Source organism: Rosa chinensis, chromosome 1, assembly GCF_002994745.2.
Source record: "Rosa chinensis cultivar Old Blush chromosome 1, RchiOBHm-V2, whole genome shotgun sequence".
Lineage (NCBI taxonomy): Eukaryota > Viridiplantae > Streptophyta > Magnoliopsida > Rosales > Rosaceae > Rosa > Rosa chinensis.
Window position 1 is genome coordinate 46,292,913 of NC_037088.1, and position 15,154 is coordinate 46,308,066.

A 15,154-nucleotide genomic window follows, 5' to 3' on the forward strand; every position below is an offset into this window, starting at 1 on the left:
GGCTAGGGCTGGGCAAAGGAGGTACAATTAAACTTCAATAAATTTTAAAGTTGCTCACAGAACAGAAGCTTAACAAACTGTTGTAAGACTGCATTATATAAAATCAAAATTATGTCAAAACATGGAGGGAAATATGCCGCATACTGCACTTTGGCTTAAAATGTTGCCGACTGTGTTCCCACTTCACACAACAGAAAAGTATAAATTCTGTTGTCTGATTTCTATAGCTTCCACTAGGTTTACCTTGTGGAAGACATTCAAGCAAGCTTCCTCAAAATTTGGCATCCAACTTTCAATCAGACAATGGAAGTCTCAAGTACCGTTGTACCAAGTAGCCAAAAATTTCAGATTTCAAAAGGCAACTAAGACTCGAGAGTGGAGGGAAATCTGCCGCTAAATTTTTAAGACTCAGACAATGGACAATACTTAATTGTGTTGTGCAATGTAGTTCTGAGAAAAAAGTTATCACTTTGTTGACATTCACACAACAGAACAGCACTAATACCGTTGTGCAATAGAGTTTACTCAAACACACAACATATGATTTCTGTTCCGTTGTGTGATTGGTGTTGTGTGATTAACTTTTTGTAGTAGTGCTTAATATAGTTTTAAGTGATCCTATTCTAGTAATGGATTGATTATTCAGTTATCAATTGGGGTGTTATCCTGCATAATCCGTATGTGTTATCCTGCTGACAGTTGCTTCTACTTGCAGTTCATTGATGTTGGAAACATGGTTTCTCACACAATTTTTGTCCGTCGTAGTTTGTCTTATCTCATGGATGAGATGCCTCAGGAAGCTTTAAACGATGCAATGCAAGCTCAAGTAATTTCCCCAATATGGCACATTGCATCTTATCTACAGGTCGCTGCCACTACAACAATATTGGGCTATAGTGACCTAATTATAGTGGTCACAAATAATATAGATTTAGTGACCAAGTAGAACCATTGGTCATTAAATCACTTGGTGGTAATAAAAATTGTAAGCCCCCCCCCGTTGTATAATTTTTAGTGTCTTTCATCGTAAGGTTTCTAATAGGAAAAGGAAAATTTTCATTAGAGGTCTTTATGATGATGCAGGGAGCTGGAAAGAAGATGATGATGGTCTGGAAACTGTTGTTGTGAACTATTTTGAGAAAATTTACAAGGCAGGAACTGTTGATGGTGGGGCTTTGGAGGAAACTCTTCAAGCTATTTCTCCTTCAGTTATAGTTGAGATGAATATTTCTCTTTGTTCTTAATATAGTTGTCAAGAGGTGAAGGAGGCTTTGTTCCAAATGTATCCCACGAGGTCGCCTGGGTCAGATGGAATGCCGCCTCTATTTTTCCAACATTATTGAGAGAGTATAGGTGACGACATCACTGCTGCTGTCCATAATTTTCTACAGACTGGTCAGTTGCTAAAACAGATTAATTACACACATATTTGTCTGATTCCTAAAACTGCTAACCCTGAGACTATGGCAGATTTGAGACCAATTGCGTTGTGTAATGTAATTTATAAGTTGTGTTTGAAAGTTATTGCGAATAGGTTGAAGTTGATTCTGCCTCAAATTATGTCGCCTTTTCAAAGTGCTTTCATTCCAGGCAGGTTGATAACTAACAATACGTTGGCATCGAATGAGCTAGCTCATTTTATTCATAATAAAAGAGCTGGCGAGGAATTTATGGGACCGATTGGAGTGGGGGTTTTTACAGAAAGTCATGGCACGTATGGGGTTTGCTCATAGTTGGGTGCAGATGATTATGCAATGTGTCTCTTCTGTCAGATATTCTTTTCTGGTACGGGGGAAACCAAGGGGTTATGTGGTACCTTCTAGAGGATTGCAACAAGGGGACCCATTGTCACCATATTTGTTTCTTCTCGGAGCAGAAGGGCTCTCTGCTTTGTTAAAAACAAAGGTTGATCTCGGTGTGTTGCCAGGTATTTCTATTTGTGATGGAGCTCCCATGGTTAATCATCTTCTTTTCGCAGATGATAGTATGCTGTATGGGACTGCTAGTCTACAGGCTTGTCAGGAAATTAGTAATGTATTGAAGGTGTATGGAAAAGCATCTGGACAACAAGTTAATTTCCATAAGAGTTCTGTTACGTTTAGTAAAAATGTGGATCATGCTAATCATAATTTGCTTGCTAATTTTTGGGAGTTAAGGTAGTGGAATCCCCCGAGAAGTATCTTGGTTTGCCTACATATGTTGGGAAGGAATAAAACTAGTACTTTTCAATATATTCAGGAGAGACTGGATCAGAAACTTCAGACTTGGTAGGGTCGGCTTCTTAGTGGTGCTGGCAAAGATATTCTGATTAGGGTGGTAGCTCAATCTTTATTACCTACATATGCTATGAGCTGCTTTCAATTAACAAAAAATTTATGTGATGATCTTCAACAGAGATGTGCTCGATTTTGGTGGGGAGGCTCTAATGAACAAAGGAAAATTCATTGGAAGTCTTGGCAATTCCAATGCCGTCCAAGGAAGGAAAGAGGTTTGGCTTCCATTTACATGCTTTTAATAGGGCTATGTTAGCTAAACAGGGTTGGAGAATTATTCAACATCCGAATTCATTGATTGCCAGAATGTATAAGGCTAGATACTTTCCAGATTCTTCTTTTTGGGAGGCTGAACCTCATCCATCACCTTCGTTTTCTTGGCGGAGTATTTCTGAGGCTAGAAGTGTTCTAGTCAAAGGGGCACGTTGGCAAGTGGGAGATGGGAACGATATCTTGCTTTCTGACCCACGGCAGAGATGCTCTTTGGAAGGTCAGTAACCTCTTGAATGATGAGGGTTGCTGGAATGAAGAATTGATACAACAGGTTTGTCATGTTGATGATATCCCTTTTATTTTGTCTATTCCTTTGAGTAATAGAAGGGTTTAGGACTGTTGGGTGTGGCACTTTGATTCCAAAGGGTTGTTTTCAGTTAAGAGTGCTTATAGGCTCTTAATGGAGGAGGAGATAGCACAAGCAGTGCCTTTGCAGACACAAGATTTATGGAAAAAGCTATGGTCTACCAATGTACCAGGTACGGCTAAAAATTTTCTGTGGAAGGTGTTGAACAATTGTTTACCTACTATAGATAGATTGACTGAGAAACAGGTTCCTCTGGAGATAAGGCCTTGTGTTCTATGTGGAGTGGGGGAAGAGACAATTGAACACTTATGTAGGCTTTGTCTGTATGTGATGGGAGTGTTGGATGCCGTGCCTGGAGTAGCACGGACGGCTTACTCTTCTGCTGCTAAACTGGTGCAGTTTTTGGAGTGGATTTGGGGTTGTGCTTCTCACTTGCCTTCCAAGTTATGGGCAGCTTTTGTTTATAATTTGTGGGATATTTGGAGGGAGAGAAATAATAGAGTATGAGATAATAAAAGTATGGAGGTGAACCAAGTTGTGCTACTATTGTCGGCTCGTCTCCAGGAGTACCAGAGGCATCAGGGTAAGGGTCAGGGTGGAGGGAGTTGGCAAGTGGTCCCCTGGAAACCTCCATGTGTAGGGTGCATGAAGATTAATGTTGACAATGCATTTCATAAAGATACTGGTACTGGGGGGATTGGAGTCATTATCCGTGATGATATGGGGAAATGTTTGGGAGGTTATTATGCTCCAGTATCTCATGTTTCTTCCCCAGAACAGATTGAGGCATTAGCAGGGAGGGAGGCAGTCTCACTTGCTATTCAGCGAGGTCTCTCTCTGGTGATTTTTGAGACTGATTCTCTTACTCATTTTCATGCAACAAAGAAGAGAGTCATTCCTCATACTTCCTTCATTGGTCGTGTGTATGATGACATTACCTTTCATCTTCAATAGATGCCGGGTTTTTACTTTACTCATGCTTATCGTTAAGCCAATGTTGTCGCTCATACTTTAGCTCGTTTTGCTTGTTCTTCTGCTGTTCTTTATTTTGGGGCCTAGAGCCTCCAACTTGTATTGTTGATGTACTTTCCAAGGAGTTTACCTCCTAATCTATTTGAGTTGACAGTTTCTCTCAAAACAACAAAATATGTTAAATTGAGCTCTTGGGTGTGTGCTCAAGTGCGGAATAGTATTGCGTTATGTTAAGAGTTTTATTGCTTCCTTTGTAACTTAAAAGAAAAAAAATCATAATATTTAGAGTTTTTAGCACTGACAGTGTCTAAATTTTTTTGTACCGGACAGAATGATACCCAACTTTCAGGACTGATCAAAATTATACCTAAACTTTTTAAAACAAATCAACTTTGATACCTTAACTTATTTTCTGTCACTTCTCTGTTAAAATTGATCACGTGCGGTGCATGTGAGGTGTTTTGTAGGGTTATAATAGTATTTTCACACTAAAACTAGCTTTTAATAGTCGGGCAATCACAAGTAATGAAGAATTAAGCTTGGATGTTAGGTTGCGGCTGACTAGATACAATATGCAGATTGCAAAAGAACGAGAACAGAAAAAGAGAAAGAATTAGAGATAATATTATCATTTCCAACTACAATTGAGTGAAAAATTGAATATACCCTTAGTTTTAACAGAGATATGACGGAAAATGGACTGAGGTATAAGTTGATTAATTTTTATAAGTCTAGGTACCTCTTTGATCACTTTTGAAAATTGGGTAACATTATGTCCTGCAAAAAAGTTTTGACCACACTATTTAATATATTGAACACATTATACTAAACGCATGGAGGGTTTTATAAGCTTTTCAAAAAATTTCTTTATGAATCTAAGTAGTATCATAAATGGCACATTATGAGGATTTTAAGAAAGAAATTTTTGTTTTGTTTTTATGTCAATGATATTATGATTATAAGAAAATTCTACAATGTGTTAATGTATGACATGCATACAATTGCCTTAAAGTAGTAAAATGAGTCCTCAAAGTAGTAAAAATAGTTGATATATGAGAAATATTAACAGATCATAGCCTTACATTTATGATTATGTAGGGCACACTTCAGTTTCGCCGCTAGCATCATAAATCTCATGTGCGGCCCTACTATCACTATACTTTAGAAACTCCTCCCTTGCTAACTTGTTAGCTATCAAATTAACTACATTGCTAGCTATCTAATAATCATCTTTTGTTACTCTCGACCAAAAGCATGTATGTTCATATCTGTATGTTCATATTTTCCTTTAACAGTGACATGCAAGATTTCATACTGATTAATAGAATAAGTGCATTGATCGAGCACTTATGTTCTAAATGAGAAAATTGAGATCAATGTACTTCTACCTCTCAATCCACCATTTAGTGCTCAATACTTTTATGATGAAGTGAAGGATTGGAAAGGAAGTGTAGCACTTGTTCACAACCCTCTACCTCATTTTCTCATACCTCCACCACCTACTCATTCTCAATGTAGCAACTCCATATCAACCTTGAAGGAGGAGTCAAGAAGGACACTGAGAAGATATATTGCAAAGAAGAAGAAGACCAGAAAGAAGCCAATCTTTTGGTCTAACAAGGAATCATTCATGGCTTGCTTTTGGGCTTGCCTTAATGACATTTCAAGAAGTCCTTTGGCTCCAATAGTACGGCGGTCTTACACAAGAAATATCCTCCATAACAAGTGGTGATAGCTTCTACGGACCTACTAGAAGTTCTTAAACAAAGCCCTTCTTGGAGGTATCCATTCCTGAATAAAGAGTTCTTGAGAGAATTGGAGGAGATATTGGGTTGAAGAAGAGAATCATGAGGATGAATTCCTTTGAAGTCACCTTTTTGAAATAGTATCACCCAATTTAGGAGCATTGGATTGCAAGGCTTTCATGTTGTTGGTGAATTTTGAAGCACTTATGGTCTACAAAGGGGAGAAATTTCTTAACCTTATCTTGCATTAATTTCTTAGTTGTGTTTAAATTTCGGTTACTTCTTATTTTGTGGTAGTTTGCATGCTCTTCCTTATCATGCTTGAATCTTTCATCGCAAAGCTTTCAAGGAAACACTTTTTAACATTGAGGACAATGTTAAGTTCAAGTGTGGGAGGGAAGGTTTAGTTTAAATTTAATAAATTCAAATTGTTTAAAAAAAAAAAATTGTTTTTAGCTTTTAGTTGTTTCTAGTTTTTGTGTGTTTGTGTTTAGTTCCTTCTAACTCCTATGATGTGACTTGAACTTAAGTCGTAAAGGGTTAGAAATCATGTTTAGGTCTTGTAAACTCAATTTGTCAAATAAGGGTTATGGGACTTATGCTTACCTTTGATTGTCAAGTTGATGCATATATTGAGATATAGTTGGCATGATGAAATTTGTGAGAACTACTTGCACCATATATATATATATATATATATATATATATATATATATATATGTGAGTTTTGACTACTTTTGAGCCTAATGAAAGTGCATCCAATAGTTATTAGCACTTTATTCTTCATGTGTGATCAATCTTTTGTGAATTGTATCTCTACGTACAACTTGCTTTATGTCTCTCAAAACTTTTATTAAGCATGAATACATAGTGGAAATGATATAGGCAATAGGATTCCACCATGGCCAAACAAGCTCTTGTCCTAAAAAGATGAATACCATTAGATAGCCAATTTGTGCCTTTTATTAGCCTTTCATTTCTTTACACCACAAATGTCTTGCCTTCTAGCTTAAACACTAGTCTTACCCTTTTCAAGTTTCTTTGTGAGCAACGTGAGATTGTGTATGTCAAGATGCTTTAAGAATTAAATTTTGGGGGTACTTCAAGGAAGTCAAGGAAAAAAAAAAGTTGAAAAAGAAAGTTTTTCTATTTCGATAAATAGTTTTTAGTTTAAAGTTTGGGGGAGTGGCCAAGAGAGTGAATCACATGGAGCATCTTAGGGTCTTAAGTTCGTAAAATCTCAACAAGGGAGTTGCTCGCTAAGTTGCTTGGAATTTGTGATTTCCTGTCCACTTCATTTCTCTAACCCCTCACCCTAAGCCTTATTGAAACCTAATAAAAGTCCTTTTTGATCCAAGAAGGTTTGTGCATGACCGGTGGAGATGAGATTGAAAAGCAAGCTTATGGCGGCATTGCATGAGATTATTTGAGTGATAGTGCAGCTAACCTATAAACACTTGTGTGAAAATTAGAGTGAAAATCTAGTGAGTTTATGATTAGCAAGGTTTTGTTATGCAAGCTTGGTTTTGGTGCATCAAAGTGACAATCATGGCATGACATACATTTTACTCTACCATTTGTCCCATAGCCTCATAAACTTTTGAGACATGACTTGATTTTCTTGCCTTAAGCTAATTGTGTTCTTTGAGGATAATGTTGGAAGGATTAGGTTGTGTTACTTATTATTATTTTTATTTTTTTATGCTTCGGATTTAGGTTAATGTTTTTAGAGTTTTTTACTTCAACAGTGTTTGAACTCTTCGAGGACTTTTGAAATGATACCTGAACTTTCAAAGTGATCAATGTGATACCTGGACTCATTTTTTTGTATCAACGTCGAACCTGCAGTCTATTTCCGTCACGGCTCCGTTAGTTTGAAGGATAAAATTGTCATTTGACTCTAAGTTATTATTAAAAATAAAACCAAAAAAAATTAAAAATTATTTCTTATATTTGTCTTCGACCAAAAAAACACAAATGCAGACTTTCCTTCTCCTTGACTACACCAAGAAAATGACGACGAATCCTCAACCTCTCAGACCCACCTCCTCCATCACCGCCAACACCTAAACCCTAGACGACTAGTCCTCCTCCGACTACACCACCATATCCTCGAAATCAACCTGAACCCAAAATATGATTTTATCGAACAAATCCACGCACGTGGTAGCTGTGAGGACAAGCCCCCCAATTCCCTTCCAACCACTGAAACTGAAACTGCACCTTTCAACCTGCGACAGAAACTCATTTTTTACCTATTGCAGTCGGTCCTAGAAATGGTTGCAGCGACACGAACTAGCTTTCCGATTTCTGGAAGTGATCAAACCCCACATCCTGATCCAAATCTAGCTTTCCGATTTCTGGAAAAGCTCAAAGCCTGAGAGTCGTCCAGATTCAAAGATTGGGAATCAAAAATTGGGGAATTTTGGATCGAGTTTGATTTTGATTTAGAATTTGATCGAATCTGTCGAAATCGTTCAAGATGGATTCCGAGTTCTGGACTTCCCGCCTCACCGTCGCGAAACCTCAATTCACGTTGCAGCACCATCACTAGAGCTCCGATGTCGGCTGAGCATGGATGATTTTGAGGTGGAAGATGAGGTCCGACCTGAATTCTCGTGCCCGTATTGCTACGAGGACTTTGACATTGCGTCGTTGTTGTGTTCGTACCTCGAGGACAAGCACTCGTGCGAATCTAGTCACCATACGTGATTATAGAGTCTAGAGTAAGAGAGCTAGATTGCATTTGAAGAAGACGAGAGGTGGAGACAGTGGAGAAAGATGACAAGCGGGGTGGAGATGGTAGAAAAAAATGATTAAAAAAAAATGTAAATACCTATTTTTAATAAAAACTAGATAAAATGTCGGATATACCCCTATATTTAGGGCAAATCGGTCTTTTTATAATCATTTAGTGCCTCACGTGAGTCACACGTGCTAGGACTAACAGAGCCGTGACGGAAATCGACCACAGGTACAACGTTGATACAAAAAAATGAGTCCAGCTATCACATTGATCACTTTGAAAGTTCAGGTATCATTTTAAAAGTCCTCAAAGAGTTCAGACATTGTTGAAGTAAAAACAACCCATGTTTTTACTTGAGGACAAGCAATCTTCAAGTTTGAGGGTATTTGTTGAGTCACAAATTACTTATGCATTTGTGCCCCAAAATTATGGAAATTGATTTCTCTTCCAAGTTATTTTACCCTCTTTAATCCATTTCCTTTTATTTGTAAGGAAACCATGTATTGAGAATAAAATGACCATTTGAAGCTTGAAATGCGGAGATTTGAAGCTAGGAGAAGAAGACATGGAAATTGGAAGAAAATTGGATATCGACTTTTCCGACGAGCCGCCACTCATGGAGGACCTCTAGTCCAGCTAAGGAGGACCATAGTTATGGGAATTTTCTACCATTTGAAATTCAAATCTCTCCCCACACATTGTCCTTTCGGAGCTTTGCATGGATTTTGGGACCAATTTAGGACTATGGTGTAAGAGCATCTCTTCCATCTTTTGTATCCTAACATAGCTGTTCAAAAGAGGCCAAGGACCTTATCTTCATCATCTATTCAACCATTCATCAATTCTCACTTCACTTTAGCTCCATTTTCTCTCTACAACTCCACCTCCTTTAAATCCAAACACCAAACTCCATCTCCACCACCACTTCTGCCACCCATCAATTCCACAACCACTTCAACACCACAAACCATCACTAGTTACTCAAGGATTAATTATCTCTACATCATTAAGGAGCTTGAGGAGCAAGGAGGAGGAGACAACCACCACAACATCACACCATGACATGGGAGACCCATCTCCACCACCACTTTCACCACCATCAATAACCACTTCTCACTCTCTATCTCTCTCTAATTACTTGATGTATTGTAGTATGATGAAGATCATTTATTTAGTTATGAGTAAGTATTGAACTTGTTAGGGTTAGGGTTGAAAGCCTTAGCCAACCTTGCTTGTAATTGATATTTTTGTTTATGATTAGATGAGATTCATGTTGTCACCTTCACATGCTAAATCAAAAGTTGAATGCATTTACTTAGACATAATTAATTTGAGTTAATGTTTTTGTCATGATATGAAGTTTTTGCTAAGAGATTTAGGCAAAGGAAGCATGAAAGCACACCATGTGTGCATGTGAGGGTAGTGAGCTAAAATCAACTAGAGATAGGACTAGTTTGCTTGCTTAGTTATCTAAACTCTAAGCTTTATGCATTTAGGGGCAAATGATTGAGACCTATCCGGTAATTGAATTTGTCTCTAGGTAGTTAATTATAGACTTATCCAGTTAGAGTTAATAAAATCAAAGGAGTGCCATCTTATCCGGATGCTAAGAGGGTAATTGGACAATAGGTTTAGTATCATTTATATTCAATTGCATTGTTGCACTAAGGGAGGTTAGTGGTAGACAATCCAAACCTCAACTCTCATCCATTTTTCTATAACTTTAGCTTAAATATGCTTAGTTTACTTTCCTTGCATTTAGTTTAGTTAATCAATCAATCACTCAAACAAACAAACATTCACTATCCATTTGTGCATAACATCATTCACTTGTCCCAACTTGTAATGAGCTTTGGTTTTGTGAATTTTCCCTAGCTAGGAAAAGATTTGCTAATCCTCGTGGGTTCGACATTCTTACTTAATCCTCTTATTCTATAACTTAACAATCACTATACCAAAAAGTGCATCAGACGACATAACTGTTCTGTCGTCTGAACGAACAAAAATGTGTCGTCTAGTACGGTGTCGTCTCTTGGGGGCATCAGACGACAGAAGTGTTCTGTCGTCTGATTTTTCAGACGACATAAAAAAATAAAAGTCTTGTGTCGTCTGATGAGTTTTGCATTTTGGGAACATTGTGATCTGTTTCTTTAAAAGCATTTAAACAACAGTTTTGTATTGTCTGATAAACAAAACAACCACAGTATTTTTTAAATACTATTGTATGAAGCATATTTGCAAGACTTATTTATGTGGTGTGAATGCCCTTAAATAAGAAATATGAAGACTCTTATGTAGTGTCTTCTCTCATACAACAACATTTAAAGGTTGTGCTAATTTACTTTAAACGACAATTATATGTGGTCGTAAAGAGCATCAGAGAACAATTAAGTGTCGTTCTAGGGTACATACATACGACACTTAAGTATTGTGTGAAAGGTCTTTTATGAGGTCTTTTTATATTGTCTGTGATTGATTCCAACCACACTTATTTGTTGTTATTATACTTTTTAGCCAACACTTTCGTCTAACTTATGTTGTTGTTTTGCCCTTTAGACTACAATTTTCTGTCGTCCCAATGCCAAAAAGACAATAAACTTCTATTTGATTTTTGTGTTGTTTTTGTTTAGCTGCAACCACACATTTTGGTGTGCTTTTGTTGTAGCTTGCAATTTTCTATTGTACCAATGCCAAAAGGACAATAGAATTCCAATTGGGTTTTGTGTTGTTTTTGTGCAGCTGCAACCACACATTTTGGTGTGCTTTTGTTGTAGCTTGCAATTTGAGATAACACATATTAGTAGTCCCCTGTTACAATTGGTATGCATGCATTCTGGAAATTAAAATTGCCCATTCATGAAAGTATGAAACCCACATCCAAAATCATTCATTGCAATTTCTATTAATCCACCATTGTCTTATGTACACAACCTAATCATGAGCATCGATCAGTTCAAAATGTCCCATATCTACTAATCTGAATCTGCAGACAAGTCCAAATGCTTAATGAATGAAGAATCTACTAGACACAAGTTAATACAGGAACTACCTAGCTACACTGCTGTACCAGTTTCACAATCTGATCATGAATTGAATCACCCGAATCATAGAAGTGGTCATAGAAAACGGAAGGTATTCCGGGCTGCGTGAGTATATATGCATAACCCTGCAGATAATATGCACATAGAATGAAGTTATATTTGCTAGTGCTTTTAGTACATTTATGTCTAGATAACTATCACATACTCTGAGCTATTGATGTTATTAAACTATGAGTTAGTATAGCCACACTAAATATAATTAGATAAACTTTCACACGTGTAGTTTCAGTAAAAGGAAATAACTGAGGTGATGCTATAGACAAAACACCACCTAAGCAAAACAAAAAAAAACCCAGCAGGTTCTGACAAAAATGACTCTTTAAACTCAAGAGTCAGTACTAACCAAAACCAAAACTAAATAGCAGACTCCAACGAACATAACCAAAACCAAAAATAGTTTCAGCAAACTACACCTAACAACCAAAACAAAGCACAAAAATCTACTAATTGCAGCGAACTTCAACAAACATAACCAAAACCAAAAACAATTTCAAACAAGTACAGCCAAATGGTACGTAAAAAGAAACTCAGACAAGTTACAGACATATAAAAGACATAAAGTTAGGGAAGAACCAGTATTTTCAGAAGACGTAACCACATCTCAATAAGCTCCACTAACACCTCATAAGACTAAAATCTAAGATACCTGTATTCAAAATCATGTGCCTCTAGGGTAGAACCATATGCATGTAGTGAAAATTAAGGCCAGCATGGTATAACTAAGGTAGAAATGTATAGTTTTACTGATCAGTTAATAAAGTGGGTGGAAAATAAATTACCATTTGAATGGAAAAGAAGTTGGGGATCAGCCTGCTCATTCTAGGATGTTCCACAAATGCCGTTAGTTAACCATGAGATGGCTGAACCCTCACAGTTGCTAGAACTCGGTCCTCATCTGTAAAGAGAACAATACAAGTAAAAGAAAAGCTGAATTACCTAAATTGTCTTCGATTTCTGAAGACAATTCCATTTTCCTTAAAGCCTAAATAAGCTGCAGTTGCTACACAAGTCAAAACTAACATAGCCTAACATGCCTTTTACAATTACAAGTGCTTATCTGAAGGTTTTGAGGTACTGTAGGAATTACTAAGTAAATCTAGGGGAAGATGGATGATAGAAAGACCAAAAAGAATGCTGAAAGCTAGCTCATTTCCGAGGTTATCTAAAACCAAAAAGCTAAGCTACAATCACCAATACAGGTTTACTAATTTGCTTCCTGTCACAACCCTTTTCAGTGAAAACTTCATATTGCATAACTAAACCCATAAACATTTGCATTTGTGGAGGTAAAACAGCAATACCCGAATTAGTACTTTAAGGCTGGTAATTGACTTGAAGAATTAGACAAAAAATCCCAACTTCTGATCAACTATGTAAATCTAGTTCATCATATAATGACACTATATACCATTAAGTATGGCTAGGTACCCTACTTGGCCATATATCCAAAATAATTTACTTCTTTTAACAAAACTGTGATACAAAAACAGAGCATTTTGTATACAAAAACCGCATCCATACAAAGTAAATGGTAGATCTTGAAACACAACTTAACTGCAAATTATAAAATTCACTATTCTTGCAACCAAGATGGCGCAGACTCGAGAGGGGAAAAGAAGTCACTAGAAAATTAGCCTCTAACAAACCTCAAAAGAATGTCCAGCGGCCCTTCACTTTCAGAGCAAAGTGAAACTAGTCAAAGCTCAAAGCCTCACACCAACATGAGAAAGACACCGCTAAAGCAGCTGGGCGGGACCTTCCTGACATCGATGAAGAAAAACTGCAGTTTTTAGGGACCTGAAGAAAAATATAGGTTTGTTTTGAGGTAATATAAAGCACATATTTGAACTTTTAACCAAACACTCATAATGGTTCAAAGTTCAAACACGCAGGAGACGTTTCGTGTATATGATAAATAATAAGCATCAAAATAAAAGTTATTCAAACAACCAAGTGTTGATTAATTCACCATAACCCTCCACTCCCAAACATAAGAAAGCAAAGGTCATCCAGAACGATTTATAACTCTGTTTTGCCTCTCCATGTGAACCAACTATACCAATAAGTTACTGAATAATATTGTTTCCATTAACTTAACGAGCCTTAAGCAGCTCAAGAATTATGGAACCTAAAACAATTAAGTACTCCATTCTTTGCTGTAAACATCAAAAAGCAATCTGAACACCTACAATAAAAGTAAATATACAGTTGAATACAGACTAACCTGTCAACCATTTTCCATAAAGAATTCCTATTATAAGTAGTGTTTAGGTCCCAGAAAGACCTAGGTTAGCTTGGCGCAACAGACTTGAAAAGCAATTATCAAATGACCATTCTGACAAAAGACAGATATAAGAAATCTTCTCAACTTCTCTAAATCCTCTAATCAAATTCCCTGGTTCCCAATACTAACCTCTTCAGGAAATTAAAACAACAATGAACCTGGACTTGGAACTGTACTGTAGGATGTCAGCAGCCCACTGAAGCCACCCATCAAACACAGTTGTAGGCATGAAAAAAGTATATTCTAGATACTTTAATTGAACAGCATAACAATAAAAGATATACCGAAGTCAAAGAAAATTAGTACCAAAATAAAACCTCAAAAAAAAAAAAAAAGGAGGTATATGTCAATAAAGGATAAAATCATTGTTATTATGTAAGTAAACAGACCTCGTTCAATCTCCAATCTGATATGGTGCAAAAGGTTTTGGAAGATTTTTTCATGAGTTGAAACAGAAGCGGTTGTGAAGAAATAAACAACACTGGAACTTTATGGAATTGAATTTCTTCCCCTTGCAAAAGAAATGGGCCTTTGTTTCTCTCTCCTCTGCACCAGATGTGCAGAGGCAAATATGTTTCCAAATAGAGAGCCAGATGGAGACTGCTGGAGCTGTGATTTCTTCTTCGACCCCAAAATGGATACGCCAAGAGTTTGGTTCATGGTATCTGTCATATAGCGGTTCAATACGCTCTTGATGCTTGCGCTTACTCATCTTGGTAGGGTCAGCCACTTTGAAGAACCTGGGTGCTAGTTCCACAAGCCATTTGGGATCAACGACGGTTACCTCACGCATATACTCCTTCGTAGTCATAACCAACTCATGGTAGATGATCCAATCTGGTTGTCTCTGGAAGAGCGCACTGCTTGGATGGATATAAACTGGCTGGTTCTCCACTAAGGTTCTATACCCCTCGTGAGGGTCCTTTCTAGCATCATGGAAGAAAAATCTCGCCGTAATTGCCTTCCTGATCTGTGTAAAATTCTTTCCAGCACTCACAACATCCAGTTTATACCAGATTGGTAAAGCTCTTCTGCTACCTAAAATCAATGTCTAAGACAATTAAAAGACCAAAGAAATAATGATCATGACCAAAGAAATATGCAATCAGAGATGTGAAACAGAAAAGTCAGAGACTAATCCTTGGAAACTCACAAAGTCTAATGCTTTTTGTGAATCAGAATTGCATTAATTTAGTTCTTGCTAACTGAGTTGCATCACAAGAAGAAAAGCAGGCAAAAAATGTAGAAAGCTATGACTGAACATAACACAAGAACTCCATACAGCACAAGGAAAAAGCTAATCATTCAAATTTCATCCAAGGCAAGCACACAGCCAATACAGCCAATACTTCTATATACATTTATATATGTTACAAGCATCTTAATTTCTGTAATACACACACACACACCTAAACCTGCTCGGCTCAAATAAGATGCTTAATTTGTGGTCTTA